At 39.4% G+C, this 21997-nt stretch overlaps 2 protein-coding genes across 2 annotated transcripts in view; both read right to left on the bottom strand.

The window, feature by feature from the left end:
• The window catches only part of LOC144021734 (fucolectin), a 76372-nt gene extending 73772 nt beyond the window's left edge, over window positions 1-2600 (bottom strand). Inside the window, exon 1 of the mRNA XM_077525813.1 lies at window positions 2495-2600. The gene's annotated coding sequence lies outside the window, so the exon portion shown is untranslated. The remainder of the gene's footprint in view (window positions 1-2494) is intronic.
• Window positions 2601-2675: 75 nt separating this feature from the next.
• Window positions 2676-21997, bottom strand: part of cdkal1 (CDK5 regulatory subunit associated protein 1-like 1) — a 295854-nt gene continuing 276532 nt past the window's right edge. The window contains exons 21-22 of the transcript XR_013284163.1: window positions 10110-10235; window positions 2676-2816 (exon numbers count right to left, since the gene is read on the bottom strand). The gene's annotated coding sequence lies outside the window, so the exon portion shown is untranslated. The remainder of the gene's footprint in view (window positions 2817-10109; window positions 10236-21997) is intronic.

Consider the following 21997-nt stretch of genomic DNA (forward strand, 5'->3'; position numbering starts at 1 on the left):
CCCTGATATTTCCCAACAGGTCTCCTCTTCAAAATAAATCCTGGTCAATTACTTTTTTTAACGAGTTCTATTTTTGCAGTCAGGCGCTTCGATGCACTCATCATTGGTAGGGACGAGAATCCAAAAGCAGTTCCTTTAGTTCCCGGTAATTCGATAACTCGATAACTAGGAAATGTTTGCTTGCCTGATTATTCCTCTTACGTTGCAGACAAGTGATGACCTCACAAACGACGAGTGTACTTTTGGTTTGCTAACATGATGTAAAGGCAGAAGCACACTAAATTTTCCATTCACACTCATATTCAACTCTGGGCAAATGTGAGTTTTCAATGAACCTAACATTCATCTTTATGGAATGTACACGGAGGAAACCCACAAGGACATGGAGAGTACATGCAAACTCCGCACAGGAAGGCCAGAGTCTGGGTTTGAACCCACAACCTCAGGACTGGAGCTTCAGGTAGACGTGCTAACCAGTCAACCACTGTGCTGCAAAGTATCGTTATTCGTCAATAAAGACAAACGATACAGAACAACATGGGTGGGCAACAAGGTAAAGCAGAGTGGCCGGGTGGGCTGGTGGAAAGCGGAATGCATTGTCAACACAACAGACACACACACAAACCCAAACACAAAAGCACAGGTGCACAGACCAACTGATTGACCTGATGATAACATAACGCATGGTCAGCCAAACATGGCCACGAGTCACATGAGCCCAAACAAGCACTCAATAGTAACGAAAGTGATTATTTGATTTGAGTTAGTTCGTATTAGTTATCGTTAGGGGTGTTAAAAAAAAAAATCGATTCGGCGATATATCGCGATACTACATCGCGCAATTTTCGAATCGATAAAAAAAAATCGATTTTTTTTTTGATTTTTTTGATTTTTTTTATAAGAGCTCAGAATTGTTCATTCGGTAGTCTTACCGATTCAACGTCTTATCATCATTGCCTTTTTTTTTTCTTGTGTGTGTGAATCGATTTTTAAACTTCCATTTTTAATGGAAAAATATTCAACAAAACGTCTGACTTCGAGTTAGGATTCACACCTTGAGCATGGAAGAATGTTATATGAACGGAACATTAAGCCTTAATATTTTATTTTAATGCTGTTCAAACATGAAACAGATTACAACCTCTATAAGACTGAAATTTCAGATAAATAAATAATACATTTTCATATAAATCTTACACTCTACAAGCTTACTGATTAGTATTTTCTAAATTTGAATGAAAAAAAATAAATTCGTATCGGGATTAATCGGTATCGAATCGAATCGTGACCTGTGAATCGTGATACGAATCGAATCGTCAGGTACGAGGCAATTCACAGCCCTCGTTATCGTGTTAATTTCGTTCACGAAAACTGAACGAAATTTTGAGTTTCAAAATATGACAAGCACCTGCAAGACGCCCGTTTCGCCTCGAAAGAGGTCCTAAATTCTTGAACTGTCCAGAAAGTGACTGTGACCCAAACAGCCTCTCTGAATTCCCACACGAGGATTTTGCATTTGAAAAGGCAAACTCAGCACCGTGTGGCATCTTCTTCGAGATTGTCTGTGTGTAGAAAGTGACAGAAAAACTCGCCACATGGGGGATGAGCCTCTCATGCTTGTGGGGTTGATCATGACTAAATTTGGATACTCTTTGAGTTCGCTTTTTAATGTTACGCTGTCTTGGTTATGTACTTCTTTTAACCACTCACAACGGCACATTCCTCGGGTATACTCTTTGCGTTGTTATTTCCAAATCCTGGTGGCAGAAAGATGAATAATGTAAAGTTTATGTTCATGTAGCACATGAAAGATCGCATTCCATTCTTTCATTAGGAAAAAAAAAAGTATGTTTCGACCTTATTCTGTTCTTTAGTAATCACCATTTGAAAATAGGTCATTTGATTGACATTGAGCGAAAATTGAAAAGAAAAGATACATTTTCTCCACAACAGTGACTTTGATACGAATATTTTTTGTTTAGTGACGTGAATTACCAAAGACTAAAACGAACGAACGAAACATGTTTGCTATAATTATAGTTTGATTGTAGTTAGTTTTTTTAAACATACAATTTAGTTTCAGTTAGTTTTTGTTTTTTAAAAACCATTTTTATTTTATTTCGGTAACAATTTATTTATTTATTTTTTTTAGTTTTTTCATTAATTTTAGTGAACTAAAATACCCTTTTAATGGCACCTGCTTTTCGATAGCCTCCCTTCTTACTTTGACCATCTCCAAACATTTTTGTTTTTGTTTATTTTATTTGAACCGAGTCAAATTTCATTTTTTTTTTAGCATATGTTGCGGGCCACGGAAAAAAGGACGGCGGGCCGCAAATGGCCCCCGGGCCGTAGTTTGGACACCGATGTTTTAAACTCTCACAGTGGCTTTTGCCTCAAATTATAGCACTCGAAAAGTGCAACATCTTGCCGGGAGCGCCGTTATCTGCCTATTCACGTTCATCTGAGCCAGACGATAATAGTGCATTATTACCATGCGGTTGTGACGATCCAATCTGATGGCAGGAGAAACTCCACCCAACCTCGACGGCGGTAGAAAAGATTGCACGCAAAACGCCGTCTCTCTTACTCAATCAGATGATGGGGGGGGGGAAACGACACACAATGGGCCTGTTGTATTATTAGCCCCCTTAGAGGAAGCGCAGTTTGTCGGATCAGACTCACCCCAAAAAAAGGAGGTCTGGGAAAATATCAACTTCCTGACTTGCCGTTTTGCCTCCCCGGCTGCTGTAATCACTTTTCTGAGCCTGTTTTGCTTCTCTCGCTCGTTCGCTCTCGCTCGCCGCAGATCAAATCTTCTCAGGGAACACCAAGTGATTTTTAGACAAGCACGCACTTATTTACACACCAATCAAACTTAGCTGGCACTGAAACACAATTAAACATCACTGATTTAAAAAAAAAAAAAAAAAAAAAAAAAAAAGAAGCTGAACCCGTATCTGATTCTCACAAAACGCACTTAACAGATCAGGGCAGTTTTATGGTGTCATAAATAAATCACACTGGAAATAGGTTAAAGATGCCAAGAAAAGATGATGGGGAAAGGCAGAGTTTCATTTATTAGCGGTTTAATATTATTCGCTCTGACATTTCATTTTCCAAAGTTTCTGCTTGGCCTCAATCGTTTAAAATGGGAGCAACGTGTACCGAGACAACAAGATCGAGTTGGTCGTCAGCCGCATCCGCCCGACTCGGCACTCTCAGTCCGTCTGACCTCGACTGAACTGTTTGCCACCAGTCATCTGGTTGCTGATTTTGAGCTCAAAGGTGCAGTCGTGGGTGCCAAAGACAGAACGAGACAATCCTGACTCGGAGGGGAAAGCAATCCTCCCTTTAAATTGCTTTCTTAACTTTTCAACTTCAACAAACTTTTTTTTTCCGACACCAATCAAGTCGACTACTTTCATCGTCATTAATTTGATCACCAGTAGTAATATTAGCTTTATTCCTGTTGATAATAAAGTTATTTCATCATCCATAATCTAATAAAACACATTGAATTTATATTTTGTCACAGAACTCGTCTACAATCCCGAACCTCAAGTCAATTATAGTGGAGACGATGCAAAATAAGGGCAGTGGCGGCAGACTTCCACCAGATGGTGCTTTCTTTATTCTTCTCATGCATATTTTACATTGAATACAGAGCAGTGATTCACTGGTGATTTTTTAATTGGGCTTTTGGGGTACAAATGATTCTGCTCCGACAAATGTGGTTGGGCAAACGTGTGACCAGCTCTCTTTTATTTTTGTTTGTTGTATAATGTTAAATAATTTGTGTTGTCTCTTCTCCTTAAACAATCACGACGGCGTATTAGGGCCACGTACAAATATATATATATATATATATATATATATATATATATATATATATATATATTAATGGTGTCAGTTAAACGCGTTTTTAACGGCGTTAATGCAACCCCCTTTTAACGGCGTCATTTTTTTTTATCGCGCAATTAAAGCTCATTTGGAGCTTTCACCTGGCAACTAGATCATTTGTCTTTCACTTATGGGAGTTCGCCACTGTGTATACAGATCAGCGGTAAATGCAAGGCTTTCATTACAATACTTAAAGCTGATTGGGCAATGACAACCTGTGCGTGGTCTACCAAACTTTTGTTTTGACCAATCACGGTAATGGATGAAAAGTTCGTCTGCGTTGACATTGCTGGTTAGGAAAAAAAAAAAAAAAAAAAAGCAACAACAACGGGGAAAGAGAAGCATCATGGCGAGCCGTAAAAAGGATATAAATTCAATTTTGAACGGCAAGTTTACTTTTAAAAAATTACCTAATGGTGGCATTGACAAGAGCAAAGTAATTTGTATGTATTGCCATCGCGAACTGAACTACCATCGCAGCACGTCCAGCTTAAAATACCATTTGATAGCCAAGCACACCGTTGATGCCGATTCTCCGACCCCTCGTCAAACCCAGGCATCCGTGGATAATTTCCGACAGAAACCAATGGATGAATCAACTAAGAAGAGACTCACCGAAGCGATTACTGGACGTCTCTCAGTCACCACAACTACCTCGGGGTAACTTCCCATTATTTTGACACTGACTGGGTGCTTCGCTGCCATGCTTTGTTATGAAGACCGAGGACCGGCATTTTGCCAATACTGTCGCAGAGCACTTCAGGCAGGTAGCTAGTATATGGGACATCAAATCCAAAGTCTCACTGACCACATATGGCGTGCGCAATATGATCGCGATATGAAGGCGAGCTTCCCTGTTGTCTGAAAATGTTAACAGGCTTGTCTGTTTGAGCAACTGGCTCAAAGCAAACTAGGATGCTGTTAGCCATTTCAGTTATTTTTCTAATCAGAAAGAAATCAGAAACTGGGTTGAGCTGGTAAATAATGACCAATATATTGCTGCTAAGTTTAAAACAAACTTTAAAAATAGTTTGCTGCACTATAAGCAGAGTCTCTGAGTTTACATTTCATATGCACTTTGTTGGCATTTTACATTGCCCCAATTTTAATCCCTTGGAAAGGGCTGTTGAGGGGCTGTTTGTGTGACTTTGCGTGTGTTGAATTCAATACTTTTTTTCAATAAAAAAAAAGAAAAAGATTTGCATACGAAAATCAATCCTCTTATTCACGTTAACGATGTTACAATTCGATAAAATAATGGGACAGAAAAAAAATCAAGGTTTTTTTTTTTTTACAATAAATAAAATGTGCGATTAACTATTAGTTAACTATGAAAAAATGCGATTAATCGCGATTAAATATTTTAATCGCTTGACAGCACTAATATATATATATATATATATATATATATATATATATATAGAGAGAGAGAGAGAGAGAGAGAGAGAGAGAGGGCGGGGTCAATATGACGAGAAAAAAAAAGTGTCAAATTTGCCAGTTTTTAATATGACAAGAAAAAAAGTAGCAAATTTGCCACTTTTTAATATGACGAGAAAAAAAGTAGCAAATTTGCCACTTTTAAATATGATGAGAAAAAAGTAGCAAATTTGCCACTTTTTAATATGACGAGAAAAAAAGTAGCAAATTTGCCACTTTTAAATATGATGAGAAAAAAGTAGCAAATTTGCCACTTTTTAATATGAAGAGAAAAAAAGTGGCAAATTTTCCACTTTTTAATATGACGAGAAAAAAAAGTGGCAAATTTTCCACTTTTTAACATGACGAGAAAAAAAGTAGCAAATTTGCCACTTTTAAATATGATGAGAAAAAAAGTAGCAAATTTGCCACTTTTTAATATGACGAGAAAAAAAAGTGGCAAATTTGCCACTTTTTAATATGAAAGAGAAAAAAAGCAAATTTGCCACTTTTTAATATGACGAGAACAAAAGTAGCAAATTTGCCACTTTTTAATATGACGAGAAAAAAAGTAGCAAATTTGCCACTTTTAAATATGATGAGAAAAAAAGTAGAAAATTTGCCACTTTTTAATATGACGAGAAAAAAAAGTGGCAAATTTTCCACTTTTTAATATGACAAGAAGAAAAGTAGCAAATTTTCCACTTTTTAATATGACGAGAAAAAAAAAAGTGGCAAATTTGCCACTTTTTAACATGACGAGAAAAAAAAAGTACTCAATTACTTTACTGATGAGAGTTCTGACCAAGGTTCGTGTTAGGAGCTACTAGATCTCTTGAAAAATATTAACTCATTCACTCGCCGCCATTTTCACTGAAGCAACCCACTTTGTCCCCCAGCTGTTTTACTGGATTTGGACTGATTTTGCAAGGGCCACAGATGATTGTATTCTATTGCTATAAAAACATGGACCTACCAAAACAAAGATTAGAGTCTCTTCATTCACCAGGAAGAAAACGTATATTTGCATCTGTTTCAATTTTGCAGCAATTAGCATTAGAATCGAGCTAAGTTTCACCAATAGTCACATTCCTGGTGAGAACACTGACAAAAAGAGCTTGTTGCTACATGGCCCTGGCTGATCTCTTATACTCTGCTGCCACCTGCTGGCCATTTTGTTTTTAAATAACTACCATTGCTTTAAGGCAAGGCAAGTTTATTTGTATAGCACATTTCATACACAAGGCAACTCAATGTGCTTTTCACAAGGAAAGACAACACATAAGGATCAAGAAACAGTAGTTAACATTCAGAGGAAGAAAAATAAATGAAAATAGGTGACAAAATTTACTATAAAAAAAAAAAAAAGTAAGTCACTTCTTCATGTCAGAAGCTGCATCAAAGTCTTCTGTATTATCTTGCATTAACAAAACAAAACAAACACTTTTTTGGGGAGGGAAGGACAAAGTATTAAGAAAACGGTTTTAGATGTTTTTGGGATTGAATGAGTTAATAATAATTATGGTAAAATTAGGGTGGTTTTAAACATTTTCATTCTGAAAGGTGAGATAACTTGCATGGGAATAAATGTCCCAATTTCATTTATTAATGAGCTAACTGACAGGCATTTTAGGTCCAAATATTGTGTATGTGAAAACCTGTAAAGGCTGACTTGTCAGACATCACGAGGACAGACTGACAGAACAGTGAACGGGCAAAGAAAAGTGAAGGCAGAGTTCGAGCCACGAGAGCGTGGGTGTTTATTATAAGCCATATAGCGAAGGGAATGATGGAGTTGGCACCCGCGAGCAACGGTAGGGAGGGGAAGTGATGAGTTGGGCAGAAAAGTTCACAAAAGGCCTTGGAGCTAATCAAAAAAAATGTTTGGGATCCAGTTTTTCAATTCAGCTAAAGTGATGTTTCACTAGATACGTTCTCATCGCTAAGCACCAACCTCAGTTTTGGGGTTGGCGACTCGTTTGGAGGAAAAGTACTTCTTTGTGGCCTTAGATCAACTGTGCAATTCCTGTGCAGCTGCAGCTTTTTCAAGTAAGCGGTGCAAAACAAGCTCACAAAAAAAAAAAGTTAGGGATGTTCAGCTTTGCTGTGAACATTCAAGATCAACCTAAAATGCTCCATAAACTTTACAGATGAACTTTGAGTGTCTTTAAAACGTTTGAACGCACATCTCGATGCTTTTTTGTGCAGCTCGCTTTTCTTCAACAAGGATGGCAAAATTTATTACGGGTTCTTTCAGTTTTTGCTGGTTTATTATACTCGTATTTGCTTCTATTGCTGTGTCTCCCAATAACGTATAAATACGTTTTGTTTTTTTAATGTTCTAAGGGTCCCAAAGACGTATTTATACGTTGTTTTTTTTTTTTTTTTTTTTTTTTTTTTTTTTTTTTTTTATGCCAGCGCATATAGAAGGCTTTGATGCAGCCTCTCAACTGCAAAGAACGGTTGCAGAAATGGTAGTTATTACACAAACGGCCAGCAGGTGGCAGCAGAGCAAAGGAGATCAACCAGGGCCATGTAGAAAAAAAGCTCACTTACAATTTTAAATAGATTTGTGAAAACTGATGAAACTTAGCCCCCTTTAATGCTAATTGCTGCAAAACGGAAAACAGGTATAAAAAGCTTTTATAGCAATAGAACACAATATTCTGTGGGCCTTGCAAAATCAGTCAAAATCCAGTAAAGCGGCCGGGAGCGAACGGGATTGCGAAATGTGAAAATGGCGGCGAGTGAATGAGTTAAAAAGCTTGCTTGCTCTGCAGAAAGATCAGCAGATCATTCATTTGTGGCGTTAGCAATTTTTCAAAAGCATCTTGTCACATTTTTTTTTACTTCCAGATGATAATCATTTGTTGTCAAATCCAATAAAATAATAATAATAAATGCAGTGGATCATAATGTCATAAATGGAGCGGACTGTAAAAGTTTCACTTCTCCTTCCAAAAAGGTACAAACCGTTAGCACTTCTGCTTTTTTGGAATCATTTGACTTATTTAAGTGCTCCCTCCCGACGTGCATGCGCTACACGTGTCTTCCGTCACGGGCTTAATGTTGTTTTCTATTTGGGGGGGGCTCCAACCAGTATCAACAGCTTTGATTGCACAATCGTGTATTTTGTGTGCGGTTTGGGATATCGACTGAAGGTCACTGACTTGATAGCAGAAGGAGGTGTGCTTTTTTTTGTATTTACTAAAACATCTTAACACTCACAGATAAACACAAAAGCAAGATTAAACTGGACACAGTGTCTCAAAGTAAATTTCCCATGGACACAAGTCACCAGTGTAAAAAAAAAACAAAAAACTACTGCCAAATTTGCACATACAAATGCACTCACACCTTGGGAATTTCTTTTTTTTCTTTTTCTTAACTCATTCACTGCCAGCCCAGTAAAAATGGATAAAAATGGATCTTTGACGTAGGGCTGCTCGATTATGGGAAAAATAATAATCAGGATAATTTTGGCAATAGCTGAAATCACAATTATTCAAACGGTTATTTTTGTTTTGACACAAAACAAGAAAATATTTTAGCGTTTAAAAATATTAGGACCAAATAAAAAAAAATAAAAAAATAGAAACACTGTGGTGATTTGAAAACAAATAGAAGAATCTTACTAAGCGGAACATAGATCTGAAAAAAAAAGTGAAAAAAAATTCCACGTTTTCCAAGGATGGAGCCCAAGGGCAGTAAATATAAAGAGAACAGAATGGGCCCCAATACAGATCCTTGTGGAACATCATATGACAGAGTATCTCGTGTGAAATGACACCAGATAAATCTTTGGAGCTGCCACTTTCCGAAAATGTATCTGTACGTGAGACATTGTCAATTTGACCAAATTTTGTAGTTACAACTTGAAGCTTAGCAACGTATTCACCTCATGTGCCACATACAAGAATGCTGCATAACAATAGGCGGTGTTTTTGTGGGGGGGCTGCAGTCGCTTCAGTCCGCTCTTGCTAATTTTTTTGACTCGTGGCTCAGCAAGTAGTCAAACCCCCAATACCGCCCCGAGTCGTAATGGGATTGAAAGCCATAATAACCACTGGTTTGAGGTGACAGGATGAGCAGTGACTCACTTTCATGAGTCAGGACCATCTCCAGTCAACACAAGGCACAATATTGGTATGCACAATGTTCTGTAACTATTTTTCTTATATAAACATAAAATATGTTAAATTGTGTTGTGTCTTGTCACATTAACTCATTCACTCCCGGCCATTTTCACTGAAGCAACCCCTTTACTGGATTTTGCAAGGCCCACAGAGTATTATATTCTATTGCTATAAAACAAGGAATTGACCAAAAGAAAAATTAGCATTTCATCAGGAAAAAAAAAGATATAATTCTATCTGTTTCCGTTTTGCAGCAATTAGCATTAGAATATAGCTAAGTTTCATCCCAAATCTGTTTAAAACAGTGGGGAAAAGTTTTTTGCAACATGGCTCTGTTTGATCTCTTATACTCTTCTGCCACCTGCTGGCTGTTTTTGTAATAACTACCATTGCTTCAAGCGTTTTCTTCAGTTCCGAGGCTGCATCAAAGCCTTCTGTATGCTCTAGCGTAAAAAAAACATAAAAAAACGTATAAATACGTCTTTGGGAGCAAATGAGTTAATTCAACACCATTTCATTTGACGCTGATCCGGCAAATTCTCAGAAAATGGAAGTGAAATGGAAAACGGACAAAATGGCTGTGTTCAAAGTGGGAACTCTCCCGACTACAATTACGCCGTTTTTAGGGACGTTGTTAGAAGACGATCAATTTACCTTAATTCCCTTGAACGTTCCAATTGTCGGTCTGGAGCCAGCCAGGATTCCTGCAGTGTTAATTGAGCATCTGTCTTGGGTGAAAATGAAGGTCGTGATCCCCGGACCTCGTCACTCCCACAGTTCCTAGGAGGGAAGACGAAAAGAGACTTCATGATGATATGACTTAACGAACAGCTTTAATGAGGCCTGTGTATATTTAATATGTGCTTCTTCAAGCTTAATTAGAACAATATCAGTATTCTTTGGAGTTGTTCATTGTGGATAGTTGTCTGGCGTTTCTGACAATTGCTAGGAACAAAAGATATGTCATTTTGGAGAAAGGATTGTCCATTGTATACAATAACGCAGTCTGTCTTATTAACTCATTTACTCCCCAAAAACGTATAAATACGTTCTATTTTAAATATTACCATGCTCCCAAAGATGTATTTATACGTTTTGGCTTTCATGCAGCCTCTGAACTGAATAGAATGCTTGAACCAATGGTAGTTATTACAAAAGCGGCCAGCAGATGGCAGCAGAGTATAAGAGATCAAAAAGCTCTTTTCCCCATAGTTTTAAACAGATTTGTGAATAATGACGAAACTTACCGGTAACCATATTTTAATGCTAATTGATGCAAAATGGAAAGAGATCGAAATATACTTTTTTTTCCCTGATGAAAGAAGAGGCTCTCTCTTTAAGTAGATTCCATGTTTTTATAGCAATAAAACACAATATTATATGGGACTTGCTAGGGGTGTGAATTGCCTCGTACCTGACGATTCGATTCGTATCACGATTCACAGGTCACGATTCGATTCGATACCGATTAATCCCGATACGAATTTATATGTCGATTGTTGCGATTTTTTTTCATTCAAATTTAGAAAATACTAATCAGTAAGCTTGTAGAGTGTAAGATTTATATGAAAATGTATTATTTATTTATCTGAAATTTCAGTCTTATAGAGGTTGTAATCTGTTTCATGTTTAAACAGCATTAAAATAAAATATTAAGGCTTAATGTTCCGTTCATATAACATTCTTCCATGCTTAAGGTGTGAATCCTAAAAAAAAAAAAAAAAAAAAAAAAAAAAAAAAAAAAAAAAAAAAAAAATCGATTTTGCCTATTATTGAATCGATTCGAGAATCGCGCGATGTAGTATCGCGATATATCGCCGAATCGATTTTTTTTTTAACACCCCTAGGACTTGCTAATTCAGTCAAAATCCAGTAAAATAGGGAAAATGTCCTGGGAGTGAATGAGTTAATTTCTCCACAGATTAAATCAAGAATTTACTAATTGTATAACTGTGTGACTGTATGATCTAAACCCTGAGACAATCGTTCCGAATCTGACACAGTGAAATCGTTTAATGGAGCGTAGCGAGCGAGTCATATGATTCGTGTCACTGAAACGAATCGGCTCCCCGAACGTGTCCAACGGTATTTCCTCTACCCATCGTGACTCGCGCTAGCCCAAGAGGCGGCGTTCGGTAAGACAATCGAAGGATCTGACGCAAGTGACATCGTCACCCCTCAGAGAAAAATGACTCAAGCGTCACAGCGTGTCGTTTCCCACAAAAGCGCTCTTTGCTCGTCTGCATGTCGGAGTCATTTCTTTTATGACCGTAATCCAGATTGGCGATGCCCGCGGGCCCTCATTTGCGGCTCGGGATATTCAGAGGTCCCAGTTGGGTAACCACACAGTGACCATGTGAACGGCCTCAGATGACGCAGCCAAATAATAAAACATAATGAGTCATGAAGTTGAAGGAATCCCAGTTTCCAAAATAAAGATGGACATTTTTGAAAAAGGCCAACCAAGGCAAAAATTATGAGATTAGCAGTCGTGACCATGACAGTTTTTTTCCAAAAAGAAAACATATCGTAAACCATATCAATGGCAGCGGGATTGCCGAAACGTTACTGTTCTGCGTCTGGAATCGTAAAATGCGTTTTCCATGACTAGACGTCTCACTTTGCCACCTGAGCCAACCAGTAAATAGTGCAACCTTCCTTTCTTTCTAGAATTGAGGAATTACACTGAGGAGGAGGGGCTGGATAAAATGAGCAGAGCTGGGCACTTCTGTTAATCGGCAATTCCTGTCTGACGATTCCCACCTTGCGGCGAATGCGCAATGACACCAAGCTCATTGTCCCTCTTTCCGGTGAACAAGCTAACAGCTCCGTGGTCTACACGTCAGACTTGGAGGTTGCGGGTTCGATCCCAGGCTGACTCAAACCGAATGCAATTACAAATATTTAAGTCTTTATGGCTTATTTTAAGATTTCATTGCTTGTTTTGTGACTTAGAATAAGTGCATACAGCTTATTTTAAGATTTCATTTCCTTGATTTGTTGCTTAGAATAAGCGTTCTAAGGTCATTTTAAGATTAATATAGAGCTACACATTATTTCAAGAAATCTAAGTAAAATTATCTTACTGCACTGGCAGATAATTTCACTTGTTTCTAGTAAATTTACACTAAGAACAAGTGTATTTGATCTCATATTAAGCAGACGTGTTTTTGCAGTGCGGTAACCCGAGCTGGTATACCTAAAAAAAAAAATTAAAAAAAAATGTGACAGGAAATCATATGGATTAATTCATGATAGGCTTGTGGTGAGTTTAAAATGGTTTAACTTGGATGTGCATTAAAATCCACATAGCCAGGAAAATTATATGATCTCCAAAATTGATACTCTATTTTAACATGTGGTAAAATGTGAAATATCTTCCTAAACATCCATGGAGTCAAACCTAGTGACGCATATAATGAAGACTGGTTGTGGCAGAAGGCTTTCATCACATGTATCCTTCAAAACACTAAATAAGTGAAAGACTTTTTTTTTTTTTTTTTTTTCTCAAAGGCACATCTTCTACCTTCCATAACACGCAGACTCGAGCTTTTCCTGGAAACTGCTGACTGCATACAAACATGTTTTTTTTTCCCCAGCATTGTGGTCATCATTTCCCACCATGCCCTTACTTTTCGGGTGGTAATCCACGCGTGGAACTCCAAAAAGACATCCGCAATATGTGACTCGCTTTGCATGAGCGGAGGCAATAACGAATGCTGCTCTTTTACTTTTAATTCGATGCCGTTTGGAGGATTCCTTTGAGAAAATGTGACACAGCTCAGCCTGGCTTCCTCATTTCATTAACTCATTTACTCCCAATAACGTATAAATAAGCTTTTTTTTATGTTTTAAGTATCCCAAAGACGTATGTATACGTTTTTTGTTGTTGTTTTTTTTATGCTAGAGCATACAGAAGGCTTTGATGCAGCCTCTCAACTGCAGAAATGGTAGCTATTACAAAAACGGCCAGCAGGTGGCAGCAGATCAACCAGGGCCATCTAGAAAAAAAAAAGCTCATTTACTTTTAGCTCTCTTCTAATGCTAATTGCTGCAAAACGGAAACAGATAGAAACTTACTTTTTTTTTCCTGATGAAAGAAGAGACTTTAATGTTTCTTTTGATAGGTTCCATTTTTTATAGCAATTGAACACAATAATCTGTGGGCCTTGCAAAATCAGCCAAAATTCAGTAAAACAGCCGGGACTGAACGGGATTGCAAAATGTGAAAATGGCGGCGAGCGAATGAGTTAATTTGCCCTTTGCAAGTGAAAAATATTTGGGAGGTTTGTTGAGGCGCAACACACAGTTTGTCGCGTTTGGGATTTTAATCTTGAGTGTTTTGAATTTTTTTTTCCCGCACAAATGTTGATCATTAATTTTAAAAATGTGCTGCCCACGTCTTGGGAATTTTGTCCGTGAGCCCGAGCGCAGCCTGAAATCAAACTCTCGAGGGTTATTAAATGACTTTATGTTTGAGTGTGGATTCACGTGGAACGTTGCACAGAAAATGTGGGACAACGTTGCATAAGGAAGGCCTGAACAATTTACAGTGGTAGTTCATGAACCGTGTCTGGTTCAACTGCTGTGCAGCAGAATCACTTTAATCCCCTCTCAAAGTTTATTTCGAGGAAGCCAGACAGCTGAGTGCTTCTGCGAAAGAGCCAAAAGATTTCCACTGCTGTCATTTATTCCAACTTGTGAAGACATATGTCTATCCCTTGTCAGGATTAGAGGTTCTAGTCATTGTTCTGCAACATGAGAATGATGTCAGCATTCCTTCTGGCCTCATGTGAGAAATTCACAGAATTGCAGCTGACAGCTCTCTGCAAAGATGACGACGGGTGACGGGTAAACCCTTTGGAAACACAAATATTGGCATGCAAACGGGCAAAAACCCAACGTGCTCTTATTCGGGTTTAAAACTAAAAATGTAACAAAATGAAGGCATACAAATGTTGTGCAAATAATACAATTTAACAGTATAATAATGCATACATTTGTGGGGACAGGAGTCCAGTTGTAATTTACAATTAAAAAAAAAAAAAAAAAAAATGCGCACAAGCTGTCATCAATGTTCAACATGAAATGCTAATTATATCTAGTGGCAGGAAAAAAAAAGTAGTGCATCTTTTTTTAAACTTCAAATAACTTTACTCTGAAAATACTGTATAAATAAACAAAAAACAAACATATGAGTATTAGGTTAATATATTTTTCTACTGGTTAACATGTGTATGAAACACTTGATTTTTTTTAGTACTGTACAACAGATATAAAAGGTGTGAATAATTTATCACAAGTTAATGATTGAAATTGCGTGATGAATTACACTTAAAAATGTTTATCGACTGACAGCCGTAGTATATAAACGAGGGGTGTTAAAAAAAATCGATTCGGCAATATATCGCGATACTACATCGCGCAATTCTCGAATCGATTCAATCGGCGGCTGAATCGATTTTTAAACTTCCATTTTTAATGGAAAAATATTCAACAAAACGTCTTAACTTTCACACCTTGAGCATGGAAGAATGTTATATGAACGGAACATTAAGCCTTAATATTTTAATTTAATGCTGTTCAAACATGAAACAGATTACAACCTGTACAAGACTGAAATTTCAGATAAATAAATAATACATTTTCATACAAATCTTACACTCTACAAGTTTACTGATTAGTATTTTCTAAATTTGAATGAAAAAAAATCGCAACAATCGACTTATAAATTTGAATCGGGATTAATCGGTATCGAATCGAATCGTGACCTGTGAATCGTGATGCGAATCGAATCGTCAGGTACTAGGCAATTCACACCCCTAATCTAAACATATATTTGTTTATTTATAAATCTGTGTGCCCAGCACACAACCTACTGGAAATACACAAGCAGCGGTAAACATGGTGAAACTTAAGACGTAGCGCTGAACCACAATTTTTGAGCGAGGAGGAAACCGACTGCTTTAGGGTAGTGAGTGACATGAATATAATGTATTTTATTGGAAATGACGTCTATTTGAAAAATCCCAAATGTTTCAGAAACCGGAATTTTTACCTTGACCCGAATAATGACTGAATGCGAAGGTAGTGTATGAGGGTGTGATTATGATGGCAGTCAGTGTTGTTGTCAGCAATGATGTAATCCCCCTTCAAGATGTTGAACTGGAGGAGGTCATGACCTTACGCTTTGTCGGAACAACCAGTTCTTGTACGACTTCAGCGGATTTATCGTGTCCAACACAAACTAGTTTGTTGAGTGCATCAAGTATACACCGACAATAAACATGTTTTGGGTTTGGAGTCCAATCTCCCATTCGTTTTCTCTGCCACTGATCCACATTAGGGTCACGGTCCCATCAGCCAATCACAGCAATTTGTTTTTAAGTTTCATTAAATACAGTTTTGTCATCCCTACTGAAAAAAATGGTCTTCGAGTTCATCAGATTTTCCCTTTCGCAGTATGTGGCCATTTTCATTTTGATGAATGTTGACATATGAAACTATTTTGAGATTTTATTAGCATGAATGTTTGACTCCAGCGTCTGCCTATTTTGCCCTGAATATGTGTTATACAACGTATGAAATGCTAACAAGGTTAAAACCTTGACTTTCCTTGGCAGGGATCGTAAACTGTTCAAGCTGTTTCAACACCAAACAGCTGACTGTGCCAGAGCGAAAAATGATTTTGCATGGAAGAGAATCAATCGGAATCTCAAAATCAATTTCTTTGGATACATTATGGAGGAGCCCGTCAATACTGGTCCGAATGTCAACATGACCCAGATATTGTATTAGATGCAACATATAGTAGCAATACTGCATGTGCATTCACCTCGTTAAACCGGGGTGACCTCACTGCTCAAACACATTTTATAAATAGGATCTTAAAGTTGTCAAATTTTCACAAGTTGCCATGAAATATCGTCATCTGGTTACACTGTGTACTTATTCCCATTATTAAGAAATAGTGTGTTTTTTTATTATTATTATGCGGGAGGGACTCAGAGTCGAGCCGCTGCTCCTCCGCGTTGAGAGGAGCCAGCTGAGGTGGCTCGGGCGTCGGATGCCTCCTGGGCGCCTCCCTGGGGAGGTGTTCCGGGCATGTCCCACCAGCGGGAGGCGCCGGGGACGACCCAGGACACGCTGGAGAGACTATGTCTCTCGGCTGGCCTGGGAACGCCTTGGGAAACCCCCCGGCAGAGCTGGTTGAAGTGGCTGGGGAGAGGACCCGGCGACGACCCAGGACACGCTGGAGAGACTATGTCTCTCGGCTGGCCTGGGAACGCCTTGGGAAACCCCCCGGCAGAGCTGGTTGAAGTGGCTGGGGAGAGGACCCGGCGACGACCCAGGACACGCTGGAGAGACTATGTCTCTCGGCTGGCCTGGGAACGCCTTGGGAAACCCCCCGGCAGAGCTGGTTGAAGTGGCTGGGGAGAGGACCCGGGGAGAGGACCCGGGGACGACCCAGGACACGCTGGAGAGACTATGTCTCGGCTGGCCTGGGAACGCCTTGGGAAACCCCCCGGCAGAGCTGGTTGAAGTGGCTGGGGAGAGGACCCGGGGACGACCCAGGACACGCTGGAGAGACTATGTCCCTCGGCTGGCCTGGAAACGCCTTGGGAAACCCCCCGGCAGAGCTGATTAAAGTGGCTGGGGAGAGGACCCGGGGAGAGGACCCGGGGACGACCCAGGACACGCTGGAGAGACTATGTCTCTCGGCTGGCCTGGGAACGCCTTGGGAAACCCCCCGGCAGAGCTGGTTGAAGTGGCTGGGGAGAGGACCCGGGGACGACCCAGGACACGCTGGAGAGACTATGTCTCTCGGCTGGCCTGGGAATGCCTTGGGAAAGCCCCCGGCAGAGCTGGTTGAAGTGGCTGGGGAGAGGACCCGGGGACGACCCAGGACACGCTGGAGAGACTATGTCTCTCGGCTGGCCTGGGAATGCCTTGGGAAAGCCCCCGGCAGAGCTGGTTGAAGTGGCTGGGGAGAGGACCCAGGGAGAGGACCCGGGGACGACCCAGGACACGATGGAGAGACTATGTCCCTCGGCTGGCCTGGAAATAAACGCCTTGGGATCCCGCCGGAGGAGCTGGTTGAAGTGGCTGGGGAGAGGGAAGTCTGGGTTTCCCTCCTAAAGCTGCTGCCCCCGCGACCCGACCTCGGATAAGCGGAAGAAGATGGATGGATGGTTGGATGGATGGATGGATGGATGGATGGATGATTTAAAAGAGTAGAAGTGTAAATAATCATGATCAGTTCATTGGCAAACGTTTGCTATTTTAATTGGTTTTGTTTTTAGCACATTCACCGCCAGCCCAGCAAAAATGTATCATTTGACGTCTTTGTCCGTCAATGGCAGTGAATGTGTTAACTGTCTCTCTCATTTCCTACATTTCCCTTGGTTCCACCCCAACGTGTTCAACTACAACCAACTGAACGCAGACCATGATGTAATTCTGCCTTGAGGGGCTTTCCCACATCCACGGCTCAGCTGATAACACATGTGGTCGAGAATTGTAAAAACACGCATGGGCGTGTCGCGGCTTCAAACTTGGGGCCCGTATCAACCTTCCATGAGAACCAAAGCGAGGAGGGGGCTGGGGTGGTGGGTGGTGACGGCAGTGGAAAAACGTTCCGCTCGTTTTCGGCAACGGGCAGATTTAAAGCTCATCTCGGGCTGTGATTAAATTGGCCGACTACGACAACCCAACCCTCGTTGTTGCACGCTGGCTACAGCTGTGCTGCGCTACATTTAACCTCTTCTAAGTGTTCTCAATTGTTTTGTTTTTTTTCTTTAACTGGACTTATTAAAAGAAATACAAGTTCCACTTGAATAAATCTCCTGGATGCTTCGCCGGGGCCTCTAAATGGTTCAAAGACCAAATTCGATATCGACGGAGACCGTTTGACATCAGCGTTGGCTTGCGGTTGCACATTTACTGCGCACTGCTGTGCAAACTGAACAAGCCGCTGCAATGTCAGCTGCTTTCGTTTAGTTGGACCGAGCGGTGAGTCAGTCGGGGCGGCACATATACGGTGATTAATCACATCTGCGCAACGCGGTCTTGGTCTTCACCGAAGCGGTATCTATTCATATGCTTTGGCCTAGCTTATAGAATTGAAACAAAGACTATTGAAAAGTAAATAAAAGCCCAACGCCAGCTGCAGAAAGTGATTAAAAGCCAATGGCGTGTTTGGATATGTGTGTGTGTGTGGGGGGGGCGAGGGAACAGCAAAATAAGCCCTTCAAGGGCACTCGACAGGATAAGCTCAAGCGATAAGGACCCCGGAGAGGAAACCGGGGTTGTTTGTGAAGGAAATGACATCATCTGGTTGGATGGAACGGTGACCTCATGTTGACAAGATAATAGCTGAGTGCGTGGGTGTGTGCGTGCGTGTGCACGTGTGTGTGTGTGTCTTTATAGATGAAAAGTAGCTGGTTGTCAAATTTTGTAATTTCGGTATGTTGACTCACACATTATGACTGGATGATGATAGAATTGAGTGCGGTGCCTTATCAAATCCAGCAGATGATGTTTTCCCTTTGCACCAAAACACAGATTATATTTAATACAGAAGTGTGAGCACATTTGGGATTGTGACTTTTTTTTTTTTTTTTCTGTGACAATTTGTTTCCTTTTCTGTAGTGCCATCCCAAATTTGCCATTTAACTCATTCACTCCCGGCCATTTTGAAGGAAGCAACCACCTTCACTTCTGGCTATTTTACTGGATTTGGACTGATTGTGCAAGGCCCATAGACTATTGTGTTCTATTGCTATAAAAACATGGAGCCTACCAAAACAAAGATTCGAGTCAGGAAAAAAAAAAAAAAAATCCGTTTTGCAGCAATTAGCATTAGAATATAGCTAAGTTTCATCATTATTCACAAATCTGTTTAAAACAGTGGGGAAAAGAGCTTTTTGCAACATGGTCCAGGTTGATCTCTTATACTCTGCTGCCATCTGAATGAAGGGCATTACAGAGTCATCCAGAAATGTTATGAAAAGTTTGACATTTGAGGAATTGGCTTCAACAAAACTATAGCGTTTTTCACATTAATAACAACTTTGTGGTGCCAATTCTAGTAATATGTGCAAACGTTGCACACAGCAACATCAAACAGGCACTTTTTATCCAATACACCGTACAAAATCTATATTCAAAACATTTCTAAAGGGCCCACCAAAGATTGATCCTTCCGAGTGGTGAGGCAATGACGCGAAGGGAGTTTTTCCACACAAACAAAAAAAAAAAAACGGTTCCATCTGGCCTGATTAGCATACTACATTGCAAATGCTAACTTTTAATGATGTGATGATCTCACGTGCTCATTTTCACAGAATCCTTAATGAAGAATTAGCATATTAGAACAACATATTGTCTCCCACTCGCTCAAGGGGAGGCTGATGGGGCGTGGCGCAGGGGTGGGGGGGTGCAATGTGTTGAAATATACATTTTTTTTTGTCTTGAGCTGCAGTTTGATGAGTGATATCTATTTAGCCCAATCTAATGGGGGGGGGGGGAGCATATTTGCTACTTATTTTGTATTTGAATATGGTCATTAATGCTCTTTTGATTCCTGATGGATGTTTTGCATCAGAAATTTTAAATGTCATGGACAACTAAGTTTAAGTGTTCCGTCCTCTTATGTATCAATAGAAATTTGCAATATTAGTGAGTGACGGAAACCGCATTTAATGTGAAATTTAGAAATGTAATCAGCAAACTCCACAGAGCAATGACTGATCCGCCCCTGACACACAAACCCGCCCCTCCACATGCCAAACAATGTTCTCTGGAGAATCTGCTGCACTAATTATGGCGCCAATAGCAGAGAGAGAGAAAAAAAAAAAGAAAGAAAAATGCAAATGTAAGCAACAAGCCTTTAATGTTACAACAAAGGACATTCAAAGGTAGCTAGTGGCAGATAGACAATTTGTAGGTGAGTAAAATGTATTGGAGCAGATTTTTGCCAAAATAGACCAAAATGAATAAGACGATATTTATTCATCATAGTAATTGCATCAGGCCTGAACCACTTTTCTCTACTGATGATTTTCCAAATATTCACCACTTTCATTTGCAGTGTTCAATTTTTTTTTGTTTGGCAGGTAAAATACATGCATTATAGGTAGAGATAGACCGATAAGGTTTTTTTGGGCCCGATACCAATTATTAGTAGTGAAGGATGCCGATAACCGATATTTGGAGCCGATATTCATTTTCACTAAAAAGGGACATCAAAATTTGGAAAAAATACAAACTCCAGCTCTTATCTTTTTTTTTTCTTTTTTTTTTTTAATTTTAAAGCACGTTTATTGAGCAACTTTTAGGGTTAGTAAAATATTTTTACGTTTTTTTTTTTTTTTTTCCCAAAATCTTAGTCAATACACAAGTTCTGGGATCTCCCAGGCGCAGTAGCATGTTTTCAAAAGTTAAATAAAAACAAACAATTATTTTCTACAAAAAAATAAGTCTTCAAAAATGTCAAAATATCCAAAGTATTAAATTTTTACTTATCTTAGTTTTAATTTCAATCAAAAACAGAAGGTACAGAGAGTTCCCAGGGTCGACAAAAATGAAAATAAAAACTTTTTTTTTTTTAATTTACATTTAAATTAGTTCCCTGAAGTTAACACTTAAAAAAAATAAAAAAAAATAAAAAAGGATCTATTATCGGCCATATGATTCTTCAAAATGGCCGATGCCGATATTTCTCAAAATGCTGAATATCGGCACCGATAATCGGCCCAGCCGATAATCGGTCTATCCCTAATTATAGGATTTAAGGAGCTTATCTAAAACCTTCCACTTCTTATGACTTATGTGTTTTGGTTTGGGTCATGGGGTCATTGTGTTATAATGTTGATGTTATCAGTTGCTTTGCGGTTACTATGTCCCTTAGGACGATAAATAATATTTGCTGATGATGTATTAAGACACTCTTAGTTCGTCCAGCCTTATGCAGTTACTATGCAGCTTATGGCGACATTGTCAGTTGCTATGCAGTTCCCCCTGTTCCTTGTGGCAATGTTGTCAGTTGCTATGCCGTTGTTAATGGCCCTGTAATAGACACTCTTCTTTTGTCACATTGGCTTCCATTTTGCCGTACATAATTGCGCATTGCCCTATCGAGAGTACGTCACCAACTCTTAGACAAAGTTTCCCTCAGCACATCGAGGTTTGCTAATCCCGACCGACTCTTCCACGCGAGCTTTCCTCCATGTGTTCGAGGTACCTCACCTGACACTCCAAATTTGTCATTTTAGTTCGTCACTTGAATTGTTTCTGTCTGCTTACCTTTTGGATAATCTATGAGACATGCGGTATAGAAACAAAAATAAAAAAATTGATTTTCGGAGGCTGGCTGTAAATCATTTGGGGCATGTAATTTACGGCAAGTTAGTTGGATTACTTCAATTTGTATGATCTTCTATGATAAAATATATCATCAGATTTTTTTTTATTTTATTTTTTTAGCCTGATTCACTGGATTCGTCGTCTGTGTTGCTAAGACATCGCTCTAAGTTTGCAGC

Source organism: Festucalex cinctus, chromosome 7 (assembly GCF_051991245.1).
Source record: "Festucalex cinctus isolate MCC-2025b chromosome 7, RoL_Fcin_1.0, whole genome shotgun sequence".
NCBI lineage: Eukaryota > Metazoa > Chordata > Actinopteri > Syngnathiformes > Syngnathidae > Festucalex > Festucalex cinctus.